The 27556-nt window shown below is 39.6% G+C and overlaps 1 protein-coding gene and 1 pseudogene across 2 annotated transcripts in view; both read right to left on the reverse strand.

Moving 5' to 3' along the window:
* STARD9 (StAR related lipid transfer domain containing 9) overlaps nucleotides 1-27556 on the reverse strand; it is a 101933-nt gene that overhangs the window by 66341 nt on the left and 8036 nt on the right. The window lies entirely within an intron of this gene.
* On the reverse strand, nucleotides 1468-6689 carry LOC107536552 (importin subunit alpha-1 pseudogene; annotated as a pseudogene).

The raw sequence follows: 27556 nt of genomic DNA on the forward strand, positions 1-27556 counted from the left end.
AAGGGGAAGAAAGAGACCAAGAAATTGAAAACCTATTTGAAAAAATAATGACAGAAAACTTCCCCTATCGGGGGAAAGAAATAGACTTACAAGTCCAGAAAGCACAGAGGGTCCCAAACAAGAGGAACCCAAAAGAGGCCCACACCAAGATACATCATAATTAAAACGCCAAAGGTTAAAGACAAAGAATCTTAAAAGCAGCAAGAGAAAAGCACTTAGTTACCTACAAGGGAGCACCCATACGACTGTCAGCTGATTTCTCAACAGAAACCTTGCAGGCCAAAAGGGAGTGGCAAGAAATATTCAAAGTGATGAAAACATGAAACTACAACCAAGATTGCTCTACCCAGCAAAGCTATCATTTAGAATTGAAGGTCAGATAAAGAGCTTCACAGATAAGAAAAAGCTAAAGGAGTTCATCACCACCATACCAGCACAACAGGAAAAGTTGAAGGGTCTTCTTTAAGAAGAAGCTAATGAACAAAAGAATCTGATGAACTAAATAGATCCAGAGACAATGATGCATGCAAGAGATGATCATATTTCAGAGGGAAGGTGGGTGGAGGGTGGGAAGAGATTAACCAAAGAAGTTATATGCATATATGTATAACCCATGGACAGTCAATAACGGGGTGAAGGCCTGGGGGGGGTACTGAAGTGGCGGGGGTCAGTTGGGAGGAAAAATGGGACACCTGTAATACTCTCAACAATAAAGATAAATTTTTAAAAAAAAGTAGAAATAGAGAGGGAAACATAGGCATAAAGAATTAAAATGGCAATACATAAGTATCTATCAATAATAACCTTAAATGTAAAACAAGTCTCTACAAATTCAAGAAGACTGAAATCATATCAAGCCTCTCAGATCACAATGGCATGAAATTAGAAATCAACTACAGTAAAAACACTCAAAAACACTCGAACACATGGAGGATAAATAGCATGTTATTAAACAATGAATGAGATACCAATAAGATCAAGAAAGAAATAAAAAACTTCCTGGAAACAAATGAAAATGAACACACCACAACCCCAAATATATGGGACACAGCAAAAGCAGTCCTAAGAGGAAAGTTCATAGCACTACAGGCCTACCTCAAAAAGCAAGAAAACTTTTTAGTAAACTATCTAACCCTACAACTTAAAGAATAGAAAGCTCCCATATGAAGCCATGTAGACCACAGCTTTTGTTTGATGGGAGTTTTTTTTTATTACTGCTTCGATTTCATCAGTTGTTATTAGCTATTCGGGTTTTCTGATTCTTCCTGATTCAGTTTTACATGATCTCACTCATATGTGGAATCTAATAAGCAAGACTGACGAACAAAATAGATCCAGAGACAGAGAAGCATGGAACAGACTGATGAATCTCAGTGGGAAGGTGGGGGTGGGGAGAGATTAATCAAAGAACTTATATGCATATATGCATAACCCATGAACACAAACAATAGTGTGCTGAAGGCCTGAGGCAGGGGATGCAGGGTGGAGGGGATCAATGGGGAAAAAAGGGGGGATATCTGCAATACTTTCAACAATAAGGATAAATTTTTAAAAAATCATGCAATCCTTAAACTAAGTTTTTCAGTTTCACCTAGTTTCTCAGAAGCCTGAAAGATATTTGAAATGGCACCCAGAATAATCAGAATAATTTTAGTATTTTTCTCAGTTAGGAGGTTTATCAATGGCTCTTTTATACCACAATGAACAAGGTAAATAATCTGTTCCACTATTCCACCACTTGTACAGTTGGTCACAACCCATACAGCTTCCTTAAAGTCTGCCTTAAAGAGAACGCCAACAAAAAATGGGACTAATCGATGATTCACAAATTCCTGTACATGGTCCTGGTAGCCAGCTGTGATGTTTGACATTGTACATGTAGCTTCCTCCTGAATACTAGTTTTGGGGCTCATTAGTAGGCTGGGAAAGAGGACAAGTGCTCCCACATCTATTACAACTTGAGTCTGTTCATCTGTGCCAGTGACAATACTTCCTATGGCTCTTAGAGCAGGAGTCACAATTGGCAGTTCAGTACTTCCTAGGAGCTTCACAAGTTGGAACACAACTCCTGTTTTCACAACCATTTCAATTTGTTCATTTGGACCATCAGAAAGGTAGGAAATGGCCTACAACAGGTGTCTGCTAATATTTCTGGATCACCATGATGCAGGAGATGAACTGAAGTAGGAAGAATGTGCTCAACAGCATCTAATAGGGGTGCAGGATTCTTGTTGTGACAAAGGTTTGAAAGTTTCCAGGTAAAATGAAGCAAGTAACCACTTGCTAAAGATGACATATTAGGAAATGCAAGAAAAGCCAACAGTGGGTCAACTGCACCACAGCTGATAACCTGGTCTCAGAAAACTGAACCATCACCTGTAATGTTTCCTACAGCCCATACAGCTTATTCATGGATGTGAGCATAGAGACATGTCAACAGTGAAATGAATACTTGGATAGCACCTCTATCTACCACAGCTCTGGTCTGTTCTGATATCCTGGAAGCAATGTTAGTGAGGGACCAAGCAGATTCAAACTGAATGGGACTACAATCAGTTCTGCCCAAGAAGGACACAAATTTTGGAATCAAACCAGCCTGTATTATGTTCTCTATGGGGGGCTATTTTTCCCTAGAAAGCAGTTTCCTAGTGGCTCAAGTACCTTGGAGTTGGCTTTCCAAATTGTTGCTATTTATGTCTCTGACACTATTATCAACAAACCAGTTTACAGTGCCCTGGTTATTACAGTTTTAAGTAGAGAAATAGCATCATTAGGAAACAAGCTTACATTTCTCCTTTTCAGCATCTGGTCATCCTTCTTAGCTTTCCTCACTCCCACATTAAGTTCTATTCAGCACCACCTTATTTCTGTACACTTTCCCCTTGAATCTGTTAAGGTAGGCAGCTGGTAAATTAGCATTCTCACTGATGGGTATGGCCACGAGACAACGGGAGAAAGCTACAGAGCTGGCTCAGGCTTCCACAGGAGGCAGCATGGATCCCATAGCTTCAAGACTTAAGAAAATTTGGGGCTAAAAATGAAGGGAAACTGAGATACATTCAAGTTCTATCATTCTAAATATTCCCCAAACATGGGATTTCCTGATTCTTCAATCTCTAGACACAGTGTGCCCAAATAGTTTTCCCCACCATCCTGGAAAATATCAAACATTCTCTTCATCAGAGTAATTCATCTGAGTTAGCTAAGATGAATTACTTAGCATTGTTAGCATAACTTCACAATGCCCCCTATTAAAATGCACATGACACTAGAGAGGAAAAAGGGATACATTATTTTTAATGGAAAAGGGACTGAAGAAATTATTTTATGCTGAATAAGATCTTGATGAGGTATCAGACAAGTTAATAATAACAATAATAATAGATAACATTTATGTAGTATTTATTATCTGCTAAGCACTGTTCTGAGTGTTTTATATTTATTTATTCACTTAGTCCTCACAACAACTCTAAGGTACGTATCATTATCATCTCAATTTTACAGATGAAATAACTGAAGCACAGAGAGATAAAAGGACTAACCCAGGATCACAGCCAGTATTGTGAATCTGGGAAATAAACCACGCTTTTAATCACTATATTTTACCACCTTTCATCTAGGAAAGAGATGGGTTGTCAAGGAGGAAAGTCTACAGTCTCTCTGATATCAGACCCTAAAATACACCCTCTTCTATGGAATGCAATTCTTTTATCACCTTTATCAAAAGATAAAAAACAGAAATCCACCCCAACAAATCCAATAAAATTATATATATACATATCTTAGGCTAATGTTAATCTCTGAATCTATACTTATAAAAAGAATTAAAATAATAAAAAAAAGAAATCCCTGTCTGTCTCTAGGCATCCCTCAGTTCATTTGTATAGGGCTTCTTTTTCTGAAAAGTAGACAGAGAGAGAGAAAAAAAATTGCACATAGCAGCAAGTACCTATATAGAAGAGATACACATACCTATACATACATACATGCATGAAAAAACACAAGTTCATATTCTCAGGTTAAGCCTCTGGTTCCTAAAGGAACCAGGAAAACTGAGCTTTGAGATCACCAAAACACGTATCTTTGTTTATACAAGATTCTGCTATCGCTAATGATGCTTTTTTTTTTTTTTTGCTAAATAATGTTTTCATGGACAACTGTCTGAATGGCATGTGAGATCTGGTATGTCCCGTATGTGGCTGTCCTACACTGTGGACATAAGCAAGGAAATCCTAAAACAGGCAGATGGATATCTAGCTTTAATGCTTCTTCCTCCTTGCAAAAATATGGATTCAACAGACAGAATCCTGTGAGAAAAGATGAAAGATTGCTTTGCTAGAATAGAATCTGAAGACTCTTTTTTTAAATTTTATTATTGTTTAAAATACTACAGATGTCCCTTTTACTCCCCAATGACCCATTCTACCCCGTTCCTTCCCCCTCCCCAGTCCCTCTCCCCACCATTGTCCATGTCCTTGGGTTGTGTATATATGCACATAAATTCTTTGGTTACTCTCTCCCCCTCCACCCACCCGCCCTCCTCCATCCCTCTGACATTCATCAGTCTCATTTATGCTTCTGTGTCACTGAATCTATTCTGTTCATCAGTTTATTAAGTTCTTTAGTAGAATCTGAAGACTCTTGAGTTCTTGCCATTCCCATAGCCCCTTCTAAAAACACAACCACAAGTAGACTCCTTGATCATAATTTCCCATGTTTTATGTCATTTGACCCTGCTTTCCAGTCCTCAACTGACTGGACCCCAAGCAAAAGCAAGCACATTCAGCATGCGCATAAGACAGACTGTCAACTGGGAAGGGACAAGGAGGAATTCTACCCAGAGTCTCAGAGGGAGCATGGTCCTGCCAATACATTAATTTTGGACTTTAAGCCTCCAGAACTGGGAGACAATAAATTGCTGTTTTAAGCTAAAAAACACACAAATGCAAAACAAAATTAACTGATACAATCTACTCTCTTGGGGAGCTCTGAAAGCTGCATTGGCCTCCAATAGTTACTACTGAATCCTGAGCAGTAATGAATAATGTTCCAGTGTCATGTGGCCTGGCTGTATGACTGCTGACAATTTCCAGTTTCCTTATTTACCCACACAGCCTTACATTCATGACCCATCATGTGAGATAACCTGATCACCTCTCTTCCATGCAGTCTGAAAAATCCCTGTCACATTGGCAAGTTCAACCATCAACAAGAAGAAGCACAGAACAGAATCGCTGAGCACCAGTCACATGAGAAGTGGACTTGTTAGCAGTTTGCCCAGCAACTGGCCTGGACAAAGACAATGAGGGTAGCAATATGGAAGATGGTTTGATTATCAGGGCTTAGAAAGTCTTTGCTTTATCATAGGTAGAATCCAAGCAGGGTAAGCTATGTCACTGCCTTAAGGATAGTATATAAAACAAAGGTACATTGGCCCTGGCCAGGTAGTTCATTTGGTTAGTGTTGTCCCAATACACCAAGGTTTTGGGTTCGATCCCCAGTCAGGACACTTACAAGGATGAACCAATGAAAGCGTAAATAAGTGGAACAACAAATCTCTCTCTCAAATCAATCAATCAATCAATCAATCAATCAATCAATCACCCAGCTGGCGTGCCTCAGTGGTTGAGCATTGACTTATGAACCAGGAGGTCACATTTCAATTCTAGGTCAGGACACATGCTGAGGTTGTGGGCTCGATCCCCAGTAGGGGGCATGCAGGAGGAACCCAATCAATGACTCTCTCATCATTGATGTTTCTATCTCTCTCTCCCTCTCCATTCCTCTCTCTGAAATCAGTAAAAACACGTTTTAATTAAAAATAAATAAATAAAAATAAATGTACACTGGAGATCCAGAAGGCCTTCATTCCAACAGGTAACACTTCTGGGAGCTAAGGTGTCTGCAACAACTAAAGCAAATCGCCTGGGAATCTTTCCATTCCTAATAATTAAAGATCCTACAGAGCAGTGATCAGCAAATTTTCTTCTATTAAGAGCCAGAGAGCAAATATATTAGGCTTTGTGGGTCATATGGTGTCTGTTACAACTACTCGACTCTGCCTTTGTAGTACAAAAGCACCCATAAATATTACATAAACAAATGGGCATATCTATGTTCCAATAAAACTTTACTAAAACAGGTGGTAGACATATTTGGCCCACTAGCCATAGTTTGTTAACCCCTGCTATAGGGCAAAAGTCCTTTTTAGAGCCAATTTCTTCAAAAATAGAAGTTTGTGGGTTTCAAAAGGAAAAGGGAACAAAGCGAGACTAAAAAAAGTCCTGCATATGCAAAAGGCCTTCGAACCCTTAGAAATAAATTAAAACCATTTATCATTTAAAATAAAATGACAGTATATATACAGAACACCTTGACCCATTTTCTTACAATGACTGATACTGTACCAAAGTTAAAGTCATCAATAACCTCAACATTGAAGTCTATCAGTTAGAAAAGGCTAAGCTAGGTTACTATAGTAAACCCCCAAAGCATAGTAGTAAATAGTCTATCAGTCAGGGCAGGCTAAGTCAGGTTACTACAGTAAACCCCCAAAGCATTGTAGCTTAAAACAACAAAACTTTACTTTTGGCTCATGCCACATGTATGGGTCATTAAGGAGCTCTGATGGTTGTAGCTCCTCTAGGACTCTACTGACAGAACCACCTACCTCCAATGTTGCTGATCATGGTTCGAGAAGAAAGAGGGCTTTGGAAGGTCACATTCCAGCAACTGATTGCTCAGATACACTAGACAGAGCTAATCATATGGCCCCACCTCACACTATGTCGCCAGGAAGTGAAATTCTATCACTCAGCAGGAGATGAAGAGTGATGATTATTCAGTGAGCTGCATGAATGACTATCACATAGTAATGGTTAAGCCACTTTTACCTAAATAATCACAAAATGAGACTCTCTTATTAAAAAAACATTTCTGCCCGGCTGGGCGTGGCTCAGCGGTTGAGCGTCAACCTAGAATCCAGGCATTCGGGGTTCGATTCCTGGTCAGGGCACATGCCCGGGTTGCGGGCTCGATCAATGACTCTCTCATCTTTGATGTTTCTCTCTCTCTCTCCCTCGCCTTTCCTCTCTCTGAAATCAATAAAGATATATTTTTAAAAAAAAATAATTTCTGATTAATTGGTTAGTCAGGAACCACTGTCAACTTCATTTAAATTAAAATTTCAAGTTGTTTGGTATATTTTTCCTTAGCGTCTAAGGATTTTTAAATGACAGGACCCTGAGGTCATCATTATGAATATCAATTCTTGATGCCCACATTGGTAAATGCAGAGGATATAGGAGACTCAGTGTTCACTGACCATGGGATGAACCAGAAACTCGTGAGGAGCAGGGCTCTCCCAGAAAATTTTGGGGACAGGATACACAGTGACGTTTTGCCACATCCCACTTTGGGACTAGCATATATTTCACAATTCCTTAGTTTCCTACTGCAGTCTTCTAGATCACCATTGATGGTGTAGCATGTGCTATTAAGGTTCCTCCCACACACACTTAGATTCCTTTACCATTTTCATGCACACCAGGCACCTAGTGTACTTTCACTCCCAAAAGTCAGCAGCTGTATCTCCGTCTCTTTTTTGGAGGACTTCCAAACTCCATTTGAGAGCCTGGTGTCCTAGAAGGCAACCTTAACAAATGACTGATGGGTGCAGGACAACTCTGATCAGGAAATTCTTGATCAGGAAAACTCTATACTCCATCTTCAAAGCAACTCTGTGGTATTGCTTGGCTGCCTTCCCTTACCGGTCTCTCCCACCTCACCTATCACTTCTTTCCTAGCAATACTTCCTAATAAATTACTTTCACATAAGTCCTTATCTCAGGATCTGTTATTGAGGAAGCCAGACAGAAAAACAGCCCACCCCACAGCCTGAGGATAGAAAGGCTACATGATGCTACAGAAAGAGATCAGGATTTGGACTTGGCAGATTCCAAATGACAAAGTGCTAGCTCTACAACTTATTAGATAATGACAGTCACTATCAGCCCTTCTAAAATATAGAAATAATGGTACCTACCACAATTTTGTGACAATCAAATACATGTGACTATGATGATTGATACATGTGAAAGCACTTTGGAAGTTAGAGAATACTATACTATGAAGAAGTTAGCTCATTTAAATACAGCTGTTTCTCAAGTTATAATCCTTCTCCCAACCAATAATTGTGACTATGTCCCACCTGTCTAAAAATAGAAAATTTGTGGAGTGCTGGTTCAGATTTTAGCATGTATCATAATCATCTGGAGGGCTGTTATAACAGTTTGAAAGGCTACACTCCCAGAAGTTTTGATTCAATAAGGCTGAGGCAGAGCCCAGGAATCTGAATTTCTAACAAGTTCCCAGCTAATACTGATGCTGCTGATTTGAAGACCTCACTTTGAGGACCACTGTTATAAAGAAAACTTCAACCATTTCTGCAGAGTGGAACTGATAAAAGCTTACATTGGTTCTACCTTACTATAGAGGGACTTTTCAAGGAGACAAACACTAAGCTTTAAAAAACTTATTGTGATATTTTCTTTCCTATGTAATGGATATCCTCATAAAATAAACATGTGCAAGCAAAGTTGGCTGTAAAGAAAATTTCTGTAGAGGAAACACCACATTGAATCTCAATCCCATACTAACTTGCATTTAGTTTAAAAAAAGAGGTTCAGGTAGCTGCCAGTCTTGTGTCATGATAGATGTTAAAAGCAAACTAAAATCCATCCCTATAGAAATCAGCCCAGGGCTGGATGTAAGGAGATTAATAGGCTACTGACAGCTCTCAGTTGAATCCCATTAAGACCCAACATAAAGAAAGCACAATATAAGCAGAAATTAAAGAGAGAGGAAGAGGCACATTGTCTTGGGCCTTAGGTTGTTCAAGGAGTCCACATACAGTCCTGGAAGTCAGAAAAAGAAGAGAAGTTTGAGAAAGCCTGGCAGGGGTATGCTTGGCCTGTCTGCCCTCTCTTAGATTCAGAGATCAGCAGGTTAGCAGGGACATTACTGATATCCACAAAGGAGTAATTTGCTCAGGGTCACATAGCAAGTGATAAAGAAGGACTTATGCCTATGTCCAAACTTTCTATCCATTTGAACCCTTAGGCACTTTCAGGAGACCATCCTGATTTCTCATGGGTGTATTTTGTGCAGGGTCTCCATTACCGGTGTTTCTTCAACCTCTCTTCATCAGGCAAACTCTAAAACTACACATAAAAGTAACCCCTGCAACCAAACTCTATCACCCCAACACACTGTAGCATTTGATAGAGTCTGGAAAAAAGGGAAGAGACTATTCTCAACCACTTTTACAAGACCCCGCCCTGGGTCTACCAAAAACCGGCATGATGAGCATCACTCTTGAACAGAGCTGACAGACCCATTCACAAGCAGCTCACCTCTCAACATTTCAGAGCAGTCACTGGGAAAAAGCTCCAGGAAAGAGCTTTAAAGTGTATTTTAACAGCACAAGTGGGACTTCTGAGGTGTTGGTCACGTTCTGTTTCTGGATCTGGATGCTGGTTACACGGGTATACTCAGCGTGTGAAAACTCAAGAGGAGAGAAAATTTAAGCTGTACACTTACGTGCATTTTTCTGTATGTATAGTTCAACAAAAAGTTTTTTAAAAGAGTTCTGTTTTCTCACCAGCAAAAAATAATGACACATATCTGCTAAAGAATCTTTTGACCATGTGGTCTTTTCTATTGCAGAAGCTTGTTTATGACATCGATTGAGCCAGAGAAGAGACTGTGAATGTTGCTGGAGGATCAGAGATGGCCTGGGTCATGCTCGCCGAGGACTTCAGAAGCCTTCCTCAACACTCGTCTATTTAGGCAGAGTGACATCACCACAGGGGAGGAAGGAAAAAAGAGCATTTCTTCTCTCGCTTTTAGCTTCCTCTTTGTCCCCACTCCCTGCTTTCAAAACATCTACCCTATGCACCCCCACTAGCCTCAGCAGCATATCATGCAAAAGAGCAGCAATCCCAGGAGTTGGGTCCTTGGGTCTAGGGATGCCCTGGGCTTACTATCACAAGCAAACCTGAGCAGGCCCCTGCAGTACTAAAGAGGAAAAAGTGTCACACATCTAAGGCTGCAGCTGGGACATGGCAGGCACACACAACACACAGTACTCATTCAGTTAACAATGACTGAATAAATGAATACATCATCTATGGACTGATTCCAGAATATGCACAATAAATGTGTGCTGAATAAAATTAAATGATGGCTGTTCCCTAGATCTCCCTAAATTCTGCCTGCATTAATTCTGCATATTTGATCTTCGGCAAACACGAACATCACCAGGTCAGTATCCTCCATATAGCACTGTATTCCTATATATATATTTTTAAATGTATCTTTATTGCTTTCAGAGAGAGGGAGAGGGGGAGAGATAGAAACATCAATGATGAGAGAGTCATTGATCAGCTGCCTCCTGCAAGCCCCTGACTGGAGATGGAGCCCACAACCCGGGCATGTGCTCTGACCGAGAATTGAACCTCGATCTCCTGGATCCTAGGGATGCTCAACCGCTTAGCCACATCCAGCAGGGCTGTTTTCCTATTTTTGAATGTGTTCAGAAGGGCTCTTTAACATCTCTTGTAATGGATCCCATCAGGCAGCACTCTGAGAGGCAGTCAAGTAGGACAAGGCTGCTTCAAGTTGTTTGAGTTGCTAATACTTTTATATAAGAAGAAAATAAGCCTGGAGGATGAAGTTTCTGTTTTTAACTCTCATTCCTCCTGCCTAAGTAGAAAAAGTTTTCCTGCAACCATGTTGCTAGGAGCAAATTTCCTGTTTTTAATGTTATTTAGTTTGAATGGGTCTCTAGAGACCAATCTTAATGCTCAAGAAGCAAATGAGCTGAGCCCCCAAGAAAGTTCCAGTTTCATAGTTGGGTTCAGCTGGCCCAGCTGAAGCCCCATATCATTCTAAGCATCCAAAGTCTAGTTAAAGAGATTAGTTTTGTGTTGATCTGAACAGCATCTGTCTCATGCATACCACTGGCAGGGGCCTTCCTCCCTCGAGCCACACTTCCCTCCTTCAACCCTGCAGACTAGTTTGCAGAAGAGAAGAGCTGCATGTTAGAATCACAAAATCTCCAACCACACTGCTCTTGTGGCGCTCTTGCATCTCAGCCCTTCATATCAAGTCACTTTAATGAAATAAACAAAGTGTGACTCCAGCCTTAGCCAATAACCCTGGAACAAAAGTGCTTCTCAGGGTTGTTACCAAAGTGCATACAAAAGACACACAAAAAATAAGATGATGAAAGAGAGACCTGACAGTGGTGAGCACTTAGCTCAACAGTTACCTGCTGGTGACAACCGAGAAATGTACTGACAAAAACCTGGACAGTCACTCAGGAACTTGGGACTGATTTTCAATGAAGTATAATTATTAATAAGCCTCTAAAAACCCTGACAGAGCTGACGAGTGCCTAAGAGATTCATTCTCTCTGGTGTATAAATGCTTCTATGTGGATGAGATTCATCTTTGCTGAAAAATGAATACTTGGAAATTAAAACTGGTAGAATTCAGGAAAAACCTAGAAAATAATGTAGGGTTTTGCCTAATTCAAAAACATATGTTAAGATTCTTCTGGACTCAATCTGGAAGCCCTGCATTCCTTCTTTCCCTCCCCAATATGAAACTGGACACCCTAGGGTACTTCACAGATGAAAAAGGACCTACTCGGAAAAAGAGGTACTGGGAGATGCTGAGTTATTCTTGCTGGGAAGGAAGCACATTGGATGGCAGGGTTAGTGCACAGACCCCAGACTCCTTCCTGGGCACCTCTGGCTACATCTCACCATTTTTAAAGTCCACTTCAAAACCTGGTCCCTAGGTCAGAATAGATGAAATGAAGCATCCACTTGCTATTAAGTGTGAGCTATTTCTTGTGTCTCAGAAAGTGGTTGGGTCAATTAGGGCTATCCAGGGGATTCAAAATAAAACACCGTGACTGCACCTGTAGACAAGCACTTGCTTCACATACAAAACTGGAAGTAGGTGATGTTCTCCATATCTAAGAGAGAGGCATCAATAGGGAGGCTTGAAAACACATATTCCTTCTTCATGACTCTTGGGTCCTTTCCTATAGTAAATGCAAAACTTAACAGTCCAAATTTTTCTGTGAGCTAATTCATATCATGCTTTAAATATTAGAGGCAAGCACATAGTCAGGAGGAGTTAGCTCACATAGCAGGCAGCAGGAATAACTTATTATTTGTTCCAGGTAATAAGTCAGTACCTGGAACAGAGTAGGTTCTCAAAAAGCCCACTTAAGCAAGTTGGTCATGAGAACATTTTCCAAACCCTGAAATCAAGTCTCTAAACTACATAGGAATGTTTCCAGATGCTTATGAAGGAGGAAGTTGCTTCTATTTTCTTAAAATCTCTGATGTGGGAGAAAAGGAAAAGCAATACCAGCCAGAGACCACTACATATTTGAACTTTAAACCACAAAACTACCACAAACAAGATGGGGTTATTTCAATATGGAAGTAATAGTAAAGGGGGAAAAAAGTAATTAAGGGTTTCCATTCCTGTCAGATCTCTTTTCATCCTAGCAGAACCACTATCTCTACAAACTGCATGGAAGCTGTATTAATTCATCCTTCTATATCAATTCAGCATCTATCCCCAGAACCACTTCTATCGTGTCTAATTGCATAACTAGAGAGACAAGAGTTGAGCAATGAAATAACTGGCAAAAGAATAATCCCCCACTTCCAGAAAGAGAAGCAAGGAAAACGAGTTTGAGCATACTCTTCTGTTTACTTCTGCTCCTGGGACCTGATGTAAGGGTCCCCGTCTTTTGTATACAAAAGAAGATCTTATGAGTGAGTCCATCCATCCCTGCCCTGAGAACAACCCCCCAGGGGCTCTGCCTTTTCCAACTTCTAAATACAAACTGGGGGATGCCTGGGCACATCTGGTCACCACTTGATTTCAGGCTTCTATTGTGTTCAGTCTGTGGGGGGAAGTGAGTTTATAAATAGCTCAAGTTCCTCTGCCTCACACTTGAAAAATGAGAAACCGTCAAGTCTGCTTTTCCTGCAGAGAGGAGAGGTTTTCACTGAACCCAGCTCCCTCCATAACAATCATACATCAAGTTAATATGCTGAGTAGCCAGTCTCAATCAAATGATTCATACACCTATTTTATTATAAGACTAAGGTGTCTAGAATGAAACCAAGAAGGGATCTCTAAGTTAAGATTAGTGAATGATTCATATGATGCTTTGAGAAGTCTCTGATCTTTTTAGAAACTCCCAAGCTATGTGGTTAAATCTACATATGTGAAGCATCACCTTCAAGTCTTAAGAAATGTCTTTCCCACCTTTGGAAGAGAACCACAGGTTTAAATCCTATTCAATCCTGAACAGAGCAATCATGTTGTGAAGCAGACTTTTTTTGACAATCTCTCTTCCCCAGCTCCAATTAAAAAGACCTACCTCTCCCTCTTCAAGTTTTTTCAAACACTTGATTAAAATATTTATTACAGCACTTAACACACTGTGAAGTAATTATCTTTTTATGTATGTCTCCCTCAAGAACTAATTGTTTTTAATGGTAAGTATAAACAAGGTAAAATAATGATTATATGACATTAATGAGCTTTCACAAATAAAAGAAACATCAAATTTAATGTTGGTTTAAGGAAGAGGTAAGAAAAGGACGCCAACCAAGTAGAAGTAGAAAGAACAAAGATATAAACAGATTGTTCCCTTTTCATCCCCACATCTGCCCAGAATTCTAAAAAGTTTATTTTTGCTGGGAGCTGAGCTTATATAAATGTATGTAAATAAAAGAATAATTAGAGCTAGTATATGGTATCGACCACTGCTAACTTCAGACCCTGGAAAAGAAAATATGAAGCCAAACTCCTGTCCCAAAATATGCGGTTCAAAAGAACAGCAAGCAGCAACAAGGATGTTGGGATAGCCAAGACCAACAAATTGAAATATTCCAAATTGTTTCATAGTAAATTATCAACTTCTGATTTTGTTTGGCTTTAGAGTATAAGGAAAAGTCCCCTGCCCATGCTCTAGAAGCCACAGCATACTATCACTGTGCTGGACTTGCCTTTGGTTTAGGAGACAATGCTAAATTAAAATTAGTTCTGCTAGAGTCCCTGGAGCATATCACAAACCAAACCAATGTGGGTCATCTATTGACACCTGACTTAATGCTATGTGGTTTGTGAGATATAAATCAAATACAATCTCCATCTTTGTAGTGTCCAAACTATAATAGCTGAAATAAAGTTAGAGAATATACTGACAGAAGGAAAAATGACACCAGGTGGAAATATGGGTCTACAAAAAGAAATAAAGAGCACCGATAAATATATAAGCTTTTTAAAATTATTTAAAGTCTTTAAAAGACAATTTACTGTTTAAACAAAATTATTAATAATGCATTATGGAGTTTAAAACATATGTAGACATAAAAATGTGTGACTTGATAGTATAAAGATAGAGAAAAAAGAAATAGAAGTATTCTAGTGAATCTTATTTTATGCAGGAAGTAGTATATTATTACTTGAAGGCAGATGGTGATCAGTTAGAAATGTATACTTTAAACCCTAAAGCAACCACTAACAAAACAAAGGGCTATAAGCTAAAAAACTAACAAAGATAAAATACTCAACCCAAAAGAAGACAGAAAAATATAAAAAACAGAACAAAGAACATGAGACAAATAGAAAACAAATAGCAAAATAATTGTCATAACTATAACAGTAAGTCACCTAAATAATCCTAATTAAAAGGCAGAGATGGTCTGATTAGGAAAACAAAACAAGACCCAATTACATATATGCTACCTACAAGAAATTCACTGTAAATTTAAGACATAAATAGTTTAAAAGTTCATAGTAAGAATTAAATTATGGTATACCCATAACAGAAGGTTACAATATGGCCATCGATAAAAATGAAGTAATTATACATATATATGAATTTAAAATGTCTCCAAGATATATGAACTGCATAAGGCAAGATACAGACTAATTTATGTGCTATCATTTTTTTAAAGAGAATATACAACTACATGCATATATTTGCACAGAATTCTCAGGAACTATATACAAGAAATTGATAACAATGTTTGTCTCAACATAGGGGAAGGAGTTCAGAATGGAAAGATTTAATTTTCACTGTATAATCCTTTTGTACTGTTTTTTCTGATGTGCATATATTACCTTTTTAAAATTAATAAATTACAGTATTTCTAGAAAAAATAGTTTTATTAAAGAATTAAGAGCAAAAGAGTTTCATTGGCAACATGAAAAACTCTGCAAACACACTTTCTTGGTACAGAAACAACAGAGAATGTAATACAGTAGTAATAATATGAACTGATATTTAATATTTCTTTTTGCGAAGTTCTCCCCAGCCTAATACTTCATTTTATCCTAACAATATTCCTGTGATGTTGGTAGGTGGAAAACTATCACTCTCTCTTGAGTGAGAAGAAAAACAAGGCTGCCCTGGCTGGGTAGCTCAGTTGGTTAGAGCATTGTCCCGATACACCAAGATTGTGGGCTCAATGATCCCCAGTCAGGGCACATACAAGAAGCAATCAATGAAGGCACAAATAAGTGGAACAACAAATCGATGTCTGTCTGTCTGTCCGTCTCTCCCCACCTCACCAAAATCAATAAATAAATTAAATTTTAAAAAAAAGAAATCCAAAGCTATTTAAATCAGATAGTATAAAGTTTGTTTCACAAGACCAAAGCCATCAAGGTTTGCCTGAGATGGCAGTTATGAAACAATGTTTGTCTCATCATAGGGGAAGGAGATGGGAATAGAAAGATATGTCAGAGTCTAACACAGCTTCTTTCTCCAGTCAGCCAGACAGACAAGTAAGAGAAATGTCAATCAGGGAATAATGCACATTTTACACAATTAACTGGGCTTTGGGAAAAGCAGTCATCATTTCCATCCCTCAAGGTGGAATATATCACATACTCCAGAATTGTATTATTAAAAGTGTGGTCCTCAGCCCAGCAGCATCTTAAGTTCTACCCCAAAAGCCTTGGATCTGAATCTTCTTCACTTGGTGATCTTTTTTAAATGCAGATTTTAATTCATTTGGGTGGGGGGGTCAAAGTACAAATTTCTAACAAGCTCTAGGCAATACCAAGGTCCACACTTTGAGAAGCAAGGCAGAACCACCCAGACTGTCTCCTTCTGTGATCCCAAAGAGTAGAAGGAACATGCTCTTCCATTCAATGGTAAGGAGGCATCTGGACATGCTTGGTCTTGGTGAAGCTCAATGAACATCCACATACATAAGGAAAAACCAGTAATGTGCTCCTAGAGGCTATTTTTCTACAAGGAAGTAGCTTAAATGTTAAAATCATAACACTTCTATCATCTGGAACAAGAACACATGTGTATGATGCCTCATAGGCAGATTCCTGAGAGAGCAGCAAAGATGAGATACCATGGCCTCAAGCCCAGGACCAGGAAACAAAGAAAGACAGTGATGCCCAAGCAACAGTGTGGGGGAAAGGAAGATGATATGGGCACTACAGCCTATTAGAACCTCTAGAAGAGACATTAGATTTGCTTGAAATCTGATCTGCAGAAAAGGCGATAAATCAAGTGAGGTAAAGAAATTGAGTAAAACTCTCTCTGCCATACATACATACATATATACACTCACACACACTCACAGTTTGTTTACCAAGCTCCTAGCATACTCCTGGCATACCTCAGGTAAATGTTTGTTGAATGAATGAATGCTGTTTCCGTAACCCAGGATACTCTACCTCCTGCCCCCAGGTTAAAAATCTTCATGGCTTCCCAACTTATCTAAAGTGAAAGTACCCATTTTCCCTTTCTTGCTTTTGGAATGGGAGTGATGCCATGGCCTTTATCTACTGGACTCAGCTAAGTATCAAGAATGCTCCTGCCTGGCCGGGCATGGCTCAGCAGTTGAGCGTCAGCCTAGGATCCAGGCGATCGGGGTTCGATTCCCGGTCAGGGCACATGCCCGGGTTGCGGGCTCGATCAATGGCTCTCTCATCATTGATGTTTCTATCTCTCTCTCCCTTTCCTTTCCTCTCTCTGAAATCAATAAAGATATATTAAAAAAAAAAAAAAAAAAAGAATGCTCCTGAGGCCATTTTGCCACTGTGTCAGAGAATCTGTGTTTAGCCTCCATATATCCTAAGAGTCTGGGCAGCTCAGAGGTGGAATGTGGGAGTCTGACCTCCTGGAACACTTGGAAATAGACACCGTGACTACATCCTCTTAGCTTCACCCTGGACTGGCACCACCTAATCCACTAGAACACAGCTTGTACATTCTTGCCTTAGAATCATTGCTTATGCCTTTCTCTCTGACTGAAATGATATCCCTTAAATTCATTCAGTGCAATCTATGGATAGTAGGTTATTCCTCTGGACTCCTGAAGTACTTACTGTAAGTACCACTCATTTAACACTTGAATGCTTGGTATTGCTGATTATTTTATGTGCCTAAAGCCTGGTATTCTCAGTAAGACCACAAACTTTCTGAGGGCAGGGATGACATCTTACTTCATTCCATATTCCCCACAGCATTCAAGGCCATTGTGTAGCAGATGGTAGTTGCTTCCTAAATGCTTACTGGAAGAATGAAATGTCACTGTGCTAGGGAATGTGGGATAATCAAAGATGAATAAGGCCTAGTTTGCTTTCAAGAATGACTTAGCAGTAATTTTACTTAATACACAGAAAGTGTCAGAGTGTAACAAAATATTGTGAGAAACTAAGGGATGGTGACTTCAAGGAGAAAGTACCATTATAACTGGCTCATGAAGAACATTTTGAATGGCACTGGGAAGGTGAGATATTTTAATATATTTTAGAAAGAGGAACCAGCATGAGCAAAAGCAGGGAAGTACATGGCATTTGGGGGAAAAGCAATAACCAAAATAACCAGGATGGTCTGAGAACAAAATGAAAAAGGACTAGTCCTGTCTAGTATTAAAAAGTAGTGAAACAGTATGGTGTATAATTTTATGTATATTTAAAAACTTCTGAAACAGTATTGCTCTGGCACAAGAATACAAATAGATCAATGGAACAAAACAGAGTTTTTTTAAAAAACCCAGTATACACTGGAATTTAGTACATGATGAAAGTGGCTTTTGCCCAGCCGGGCGTGGCTCAGCGGTTGAGCATCAACCTAGGATCCAGGAGATCGGGGTTCGATTCCCAGTCAGGGCACATGCCTGGGTTGCGGGCTGCAGCCAATCAATGACTCTCTCATCATTGATGTTTCTATCTCTCTTTCTCCCTCTCCCTTCCTCTCTCTGAAATCAATAAAGATAAATTTAAAAAAATAAATTAAATTAAAAAATAAAAATAAAAGTGGCTTTTTACATTAGTAGAGAAAGAGTGGATGTTAATAAATGGTAATGGGACAACTGGCTAACTATTTAAGGGGTGTGGATAAAGCTGAAGCCCCGCCTCATTTCAAATGGACCAAACACTGAAATATTAAAAAGATAAATCTACTATCATACCAGAAAAAAACATGGTGAATACTTGTATAATCTCAGAATGGAAGGCTTTTTTTTTTTTTTTTTTAATGTTTTTTTATTGATTTCAGAGAGAGGAAGGAAGAAGAAGAGAGAGAGAGAACCATCAATGATGAGAGAGAATCACTGACTGGCTGCCTCCTGCACACCCCCCACCGGGGATCTTGGGCATGTGCCCTGACAGGAATCGAACCATGATCTCCTGCCTCATGGGTCAATGCTCAACCACTGAGGCATGCCAGCCAGGCAGAATGGAAGGCTTTTTAAAACTTAACACAACATGAATCCATATAGAAAGATAAATTCCATTACAACACACACACACACACACACACACACACGGGGCGGGGGGGGGTGCGATTACCATAAAGAAAATAAACACAAAAGTAAAAAGCAGGAAAAATATTTGCAACATCTGTGACATATGGATCAATTTCCTTAATATGCTTTTTCTTAAAAATAAGAAAAAGATGAACAATACAGTAGAAAAATGGGAGAAAATATATGAACACATAATTCACAGGGAAGAAAAGATACAAATAGCCAAGAAACATGAAAAGATGGTCAACCTTGATTATAATAAAAGGCAACAATAAGATACTATTTCTACATATCAGGCAAAAAATTAAAAAGTATGACAACACCTACTGTTGACAAGGGATGTGGTAAAGTATTCTGATACATTATTGTTAAGGGCGTAAACTGCTACAACCATTTTGGAAGGCAATTAGACAAAAAAATCTATTGAAATTTAAACTATACATACTCTTTAAAGATGCAACTGTACTTCTAACAATTTATCTTAGTTATACTTGCAAAAAAATGTAAAGATGCTCACTTCAGTACTATGTATAATAGCAGAAATCTGGACATATCCTAACTGTCCATCACAGAAAACTAAACAATAATACTTTCATACAACGCTAATTCTATGTAGCATTAAAACAGTGAGGTAGAACTACAGGTACTGCAAATAAATTAGGACCAAGATAAGTTGAGTAGAATAAAGTAAGTTGAAAAATAGTATGTACCGTGCCCTGGCCAGTGTGGCTCCATTGGTTGGAGCGTCATCCCATATACGGAAAGGTTAAGGGTTCGATCCCCAGTGGGACACGTACGGAAGGCAATCAATCGATGTTCTCTCTCATCTATGTTTCTCTCTCTTTCTTGCTCTCTCTTCCTTCCCCTCTCTCTAAAATCAATAAGCATATTCCCAGGTGAGGATTAAAAAAGTAGTATGTACAGTGTAAGTCCCTTTTAAACAAAAGATATATAACATATGCTTACTTATAATTAGAGAATGTCTGGAAGGATACCAAGAAAAACAACAAACAAAACTAGACAGTGGTTACCTCTAGAGACTGAGACTGGTGGGGAGGTAGAGAAGGGGAAGGTTTTTTCACTTTTTTACGTTATACCCTTCTGCATTATTTGACTATTTTACAGTTAGCTTGTATTGCCTCTACAGCAAAATATTTTAATAAACAAATTAATTTGCTGACACTTTTTATGTAGTCATCTGCTTTCTGCTGAGCACAAAACTGGAGCGAAACCAGTCCCATTCCCCCACCCCCTAGTGTGTCAACCCTTTTCAGAACACTGCATTTAGAAGGGGCCTTTTGTTAGTCGGCTGGACTGGCTCCCCCAAACAGAGGACCACTGAAATGGTGCTGAGAGGGTACATGGACACAGGCTTACTGTGCAACTATGTGGGAGAGAATTTAGCACCTATCGAGGCAGGCCAGGTGGCTTCCTCTGGAGAGGCCTACTGTTATCAGTCTGCCTGTGCACTTACAGTGGTGGACATGCGCCTTTTGTTCAAAGGGCTGCTCTTCATTTTACATCCTCCTGTTTAGATGATTTTGCAAATCAGTATTTCTAAAGACTCTTAAAGTAATCATCACCATCATCATACTTCTCCTCTTTAAGCAATTAAGTGACAATCCTTTTAAACCCCAGGACAAATTTAAGTATAAAGGGAATGGGAGAACAAGAGTACTCAGCACTGCAGATACAAGCAAGAGAACTGGGTAATGTCAAGGACAACTGACTCAGGATTCTATCTATATTTACGCTTAGCTGCCCAGGTCTACAAGTGACTACCAAGCTTAGGGCATGCCTCCCCTACAGATAACCTCTCTCTTCCTAGATCTCAAGGAGTCTAGCTACTACCAGAAATTTCTGTTACCCTTGGCTCCTAGAGGGGAAAAAAATCCAAACAAGCTTTTTTGCATTTTAAAAGATTTCTGTAGTTTCTGCTATTCATTTCTGTATAGGCATCCAGCACCAGCAGCAAGCAGTAAGTGTCAAAGATCTCTGTTTTCTATATTTTTCTGAGTCTTTAAAGATTCATAATCAAGTTTCTAGAGAGGGGAAACAATGAGCTAGATGAAGCCAAGAAAATGACCTTATTCCTTTAAAATCCAGCCCATGGACATGTTTATAGAGCTGAGCAGCTGTGCTGCTGGCAGAGGGAACATACTGAAATGAAATACTCATGGTAATCTCCCTTCCCCCACTCATGCCTGCGGAGCCCCATCCAATTATTGCACAAAAAGGCTTTTTCTTATGAAGCGCTCTCCCTTCTACTTCTGTCTCCATCTTGGTTGGGAAGAAATAGCACTAGTGATGGAATGTACACAGCTCTGCAAATATTCATGAGAAAATGCTTTGACGCCCACACGCTCCCCAGCTCCCTTGCACATACACGCATTAGGGAAAGGAGATGCACAGAGGAACTAAACCATGGTTCCCTAAATTAGGCAAATGACAAGGCCCTCTCAAAACAGGCAGCAAGATCAAGAAAAGAAGGCAGGACCTAGCCAGCTTGGCTCAGTGGTTAGAGGATCAGCCTGCGGACTGAAGGATTCTGCCCTAGGTTACGTACCTCAGTTGCAGGCTCCATCCCCAGCCCTGGTTGGGGTACGTGTGGGAGGCAACCACACGTACCCCATGTGTCTCTCTCACATAGAGAGACCACATGTGTCTCTCTCACATAGATGTTTCTCTCTCTCTCTCCCTTCTACTCTCTCTGAAAAGCAATGGAAAGAATATCCTCAGGTAAAGATTAAAATAAATAAATAAATAAATAAATAAATAAATAAATAAATAAATAAATAAATAAATAAAATAAGTGTCTTGAATGGTCTTTTAACATTTCTTCTAATATCAACATTCTGGAATTCTAAAGTCAAACTATTTAGCTACCATATAACAGGATTTAAAATTCTGCACAAGTTACTTTTCATGTCCTAAATGCAATATCATTCTCTGCAGTTTAAATTGAAATCTCCTATTTTATCCTAATAGCAATGAAGACCAGCTGGTTCTAATGCTCCATAAACTGCTAAAATCATCATCACGTTCTGTACTTGCAGGGTATTATTATCACCTCTCTATCTTCCTATCTCATACAGTATGGATATGAGGTGTGCCACACTGGTAGTGGCTTTCCTCTTGGTTCCTGCAGGGAGCCCTTTAATTATTTGGTGGAGACAGTGGGGGGGGGGGGACAGGTTTCCTCTGAAGCCTCTCCAAGTTCTTGACATCCTCAAGCCGAAGTCCGGAACTGGAGAAAATATTCACCAAAGAATCTGTAACACACACAGCCTGTCTCTGTCTGTCTGTCTGTCTCTCTCTCTCTCTGCTCTTTGATGGCAGGCAACGGTTATATTGTGTGCTCTTTGATGTTCAGTGTATGTGGAGACTAAACAAATATTAAAACAACAAGCCCAATCACATTGCTGCTATAATTTCAGTTTTGTATTCAATGGTTGTGGGGAGGAAATCTACTGCTCACTCACATGAATTTTTATCTGGAAAAGCTACAAGTGTTTTAGCTATTGTGTTTTAGCTAAATAACAGACCATTTTAAAATAAAGATTCCCAGGAGAATTGGAGCAATTGCTTTCCAGAAAGGGCTGGGTAGCTTTGTTCCTGGACCTGCTTTCTGTTGACTCAGTCTGTACTTGTTTTGACAGCCAATTACAGTTCTTGGTGGGTAAAGCTGAGTTAATGCTCCTCATGGAAAGTTTTACAAACACACAATCACCCAAACACAATATGCTTCAGCAGAGGACTCTGGGATCCAACAGATGTTCCTGACCAGGAGGAAGGGAGGGAAGTTAATTTTCCAAGTAGAGCATGCTGATCCCAGAAGGGATCATAAGCAGATTCACAGAGATTTTCAGATCTAGTTCAGCTCTTAGAAGCTTGAGCCTTGCTTCAATCATACTATAACAGTGGTAATCACAATAGGGTTCCAAGCCACAGCATTATGACTTCCCTTATTCAACTCCTGACTGCCAAGCCCTGGGCTAGGCACTTTAGATAATTATTTAATTTCCTCCTCTCCATAACTCGAGTTGAAGAAACTAGGACTCAGAGAGGTTAAGTAATTTGTCCAAAGTAAGTCAGCTAAGTGGCTGTGCCTGAATTCAAATCCAGGTCTAACTTCAGAGGAGAAGTACATTGACTTTAACGTCAACTCAAGCCAGATAAAAATGTAGTCCAATTTTGTAGAAGCCTTTGGCAAGTCCAAATATTCACAAAGACTAAAAACACAATTTAGACTAATAATGGCCTGCCTTAAGAATGAGAAGCTGATTATTATTTGCAACAGCATGGATGGACCTGAAGAGTATTATGCTGAGTGAAGTCAGTCAGTCAGAAAAAGACAAATATCATGCGATTTCACTTGTATGCGGAATCTAAAGAACAATATAAATGAACATACAAAACAGAAACAGATTCACAGATACAGAGAACAAACTGATGGTTGCCAGAGGGAAGGGGAGTTGGGGGACTGGGTGAAAAAGGTGAAGAAATTAATACAAATTGGTAGTTACAAAATAGTCATGAGGATGTAAAGTACAGCATAGGGAATATAGTTAATAATATTGTAATAACTATGTATTGGTGCCAGGTAGGTACTGGGAATATTGGGGGGAACACTTTGTAAAGTATATGATTGTCTAACCACTATGCTATACACCTGAAATTAATGCAAGATAATACTGAATGTAAACTGTAATTGAAAATTTTTTTAACGTAAAAAAAAGAATAAGAAGCTAATGACACCAGGGCCATGGGGTAATGGACAAGACTGTCAAATATGATTCCCCTACCAGTCCGCATCCGCTGTAGTCTTTTCTCTCTCTTTCCCCTTCACCTTCTCTCCTCTTCCTCAATTTCCATCCCTTCCTTTCCCTATATCCCTCTTTCTCCCAAAATTTTTACACTGCTGTGGAGTAAAGAATATAAACTTTGCATTCAGATGATCCTGTGCTCAAATCTAAGATTCACTTCTGACTTTGGGCAGATCATATAACCTCTCTAAGCCTAAATTTCCTCAACTATGAAAGAGAGATAAAACCCACCTTTTAGGCTGTTGACAGAATCAAATCAAATAATATTTATAAAGAGATGACCTGGGCACTAATAGACTAAATGGGATTATTTTAACTTTGGGAGTCAGTGAGGCTTGGTGGAAATGGCATGCAAATTAGAGCTGGACAGTCTTGGATTTAAATCCCTGCTCCACCATTCACTGGCCAACTCTTGTAAGCTTTCTGTGCCTCAGTTTCCTTATCTATAAAATGGAGTAAATAATATAGATTTAATAGATTTGGAGAGACAATCAAAAGAAAGGATACACATTAGAATATACAGATATTTAACAATTAAAGCCTCTCAGTAGAAATTGCAATAGCTGACTTGTTCTCTAGCAGCCCATATTTGTTGACACCTGATCCATTTAAGTGCATTACCACTAAGAACTGGGAAGGGCTAAAGCACTAAGGAATTTTAATTCTGAATTTATCTTTTAAGCCTGTAAAATATGAAAAAAGGGAGGTATAATGGTACAATGCAATGAAAAGACCAATATAAGAAGCATGGGCTGCCCAGCTGGGCATGGCTCAGCGGTGGAGCACTGACCTAGGATCCAGGAGATCGAGGTTCAATTCCTAGTCAGGGTTCATGCCCAGGTTGCGCGCTCATTTCCCAGTCAAGGGCATGCAAGAGGCAGTCAATCAATGATTCTCTCTCATCATTGATGTTTCTATCTCTCTCTCCCTCTTCCTCCCTCTCTCTGAAATCAATAAAAAAGATATATGGGTCTAGTCCCACTTCCGCATTACCTATCTGTAAAACCCCATGTAAGCCACATGGCTGTATCTGGAATATGAGGGGGTTGCCATAGATTAGTGGGCAGTGTCTGAAAACATTTTTGATGGTCATGACTGGGACTGCTACTGGCATCTAGTGGGTAGAGGCCAGGGATTATGCTAAACACCCTACAGTGCACAGGACAGACCCCAACAACAAAGAATTACCTGGCCAAACTATCAACAGTGCTGAGGCTGAGAAAGCTTGGCCTAGACGACTGCTAAATTCCCTTCAAGCTCTCACATTCTAAGAGACTATGATGAGGCAGCACCAACATCAAATAGGTGACGTTCTTGTCAACATCTATCAAGCAATGGCTGATGATACTGCTCAAAATTCCTCTAAGGCCAGTGGAGGAAATTTCCCCCTCAGATATTTAAATATCCTGAAATCAGTGCTATATTTCTGAGGGCAATGACAGTTCTTCCTTCACAACAAGAAGAGACACAGAGATGGAGGAGGCACAGTCCTCCAGGGACTTGGTCCCTCTTTGCAGTTAGAATCCAAAGCCATGAGATTCCTTCTGGGCAAGAAGACAATTTAAATAATTCTGAATCAAGGTCAGAATAAGATATGATACACACAATAGCAGAGATGAATCTCAACTACATCATACTACATTAAAGAAGCCAGGCTTTAGGGGCAGAAAACAAATCAGCAGTTTTCTAATCCGTTTGCCAGGGGCTGGGGGTAAGAAGAATAGCCTGACTATAAAGGGGAGTGAAGGAATTTGGGAGTGATGCACTGTTTTATATACTGACGGTAAACTACACACCTTAGTTTGGCAAAACTCACAGAACTGTATACTAAAAAGGTGAATTTTACTGTATCTAAATTATACTTCAATAAAACTCACCCTTTTCTCCACACCCCCCTAAATATGATCACAAATGCTGCAGAGAGGATAGCTATATTTTGGGAAAGGATAAACTGGATGACATTGAAATTCTTTCCCACCTCAAGTCCTATGATTTTATGATAATCTGCTTCTCCTACCCCTGGTGACCTCAAAGCCATAGTGATTAGGGTTAAGTCTAAGCTCCAATTTCTGTGTTAAATTAATGAGTCCCTCTAACTAAATCATATGGATGTGAGTCCTGCCACCATTCTGGGACCTCTGGCACTACTCTAGCCTGTGACAAAGTTTCCTTTCCTTCTCTTTACTGTCCTGACTCCCCTTGGGACCAATGAGGCTTTAGACAATTAATAAACAAGTCAGAATCAACCTCAGAAGACTCTGGTTTTATCTCTCTGCACAGGCTTCCTGTCCAAATCCCATTTGATCTTTCTATTGAACTTCAAATCAGGAAACAGAGGAAAAATCGTATTTATGAATCCTCCTCATCTATGGACTTCCGGGCTTCCATGAGATTATTTTTACACACTCAAGCTACATAAATGTAAAATGTGAACCTCACACCAAAATCATACCCAAGCTTGTTGATATAGAAATATGTAGTTTTTTTGTTTACACACATCACACACCTCCCAGATTACTGACCTATCAAATGTTACACAAAATAGTTAATTTTTCTTAGGTACAGAACAGCGAGCCCTGAGTGTGCTGTGGCCAGGGAGGACTGAAACAGTCATCAGTATGCTCACACTTTCTACTAATAGGAATAGCACTGCCTTCTACGCCACAAACACAGTCACAACTGTGAACTGCTATAGACATTCCATCCTCTTACTTGAGAGTCAGTTTATTTCCTGGCTCTTCTTGGAGGATCTCAGTAAAACAGTTACAAAAACCAGTAACCAGATACCTCAGAGATACTTGAGTGCTGGGATACAAATCAAGGGCCATAAGACAAGCCTGGGCCTGCCAGTTCCAGCCAGTTCCATGGAATGGCCACACTGCCTTTTTCTGCTGAGCATTTTAAGCAAACGCAGTTTGACTACAAAGGTAGGGTGCTCATATCATAACAGAAGGAGCCCACAAAGACCACAAGTCCCACAGTGGTATAGGGTCTTGTTTCCACATGTTCCCCTTGGAAGGGAAGAATGGGGGGATTACACGTCCATGGCTTAGAACTCTCCAATCATCTTCAGAAGTCTGCATTAACAGAATATCAGTACTGTCCTCTAAGTCACTCAAACTTGATAACATTGTTCCCTGGACTTAATTAGAAAAAGTTTCACAAAAGACTAAAATACTTAGAAAACACACTTTGGCTTTTTATTCATAGGAATATAGACAGATAGGCAATTATTGTCCAGAGTTCCCCCCATAATATTTCCATTTTCAGTGGTATTTCCTAAGGACATACTCCTGTAGTATTTTCTTTCATATGTAAGTACAATGATACTGATCCATAAAGGCGAAATAAATGTATTTCTAATTTTAGGGATGGACTTTCACACAGTCCCTGGTGGCAGCTGGGGTGAGGGCTATTGTTTGTGGTCATAGAACTGAATGAGGCAAGGCTTGCTGGCCATCATGGGGAATGAATGCATGACCTTTGACAGAACAAACCAGACCAATGAAGTTTCTTCACAGAAACAGAGGGAAGTCCTACCAGACCTGCTGCCTCAGGAACTTGTAAGAGAGCTAGGTAGCACTACCAGACATAGAAAGCATGACCAACAGCCTTAGCTGATCCTCTCAATCCTCATCAGATCAACAGAATTTACCTCTTACATACATTGCAGGCAGGCATACTAGCTGTCTAGGCCTTAACTCTCAGCCTAGGAACACAAACCTAAGGTTCAACGAAGATACTAGCCTCTAGGATTCCTGGGGCCTTCTGCTGCATGCAACACAAGGCCAAGTTTGAGATGAGCCCATTCACTCACCATAGGAGCAGACCACCACCTAAACTAAC

This window comes from Miniopterus natalensis, chromosome 1 (genome assembly GCF_054644295.1).
Source record: "Miniopterus natalensis isolate mMinNat1 chromosome 1, mMinNat1.hap1, whole genome shotgun sequence".
In the NCBI taxonomy this organism is placed as follows: Eukaryota; Metazoa; Chordata; class Mammalia; order Chiroptera; family Miniopteridae; genus Miniopterus; species Miniopterus natalensis.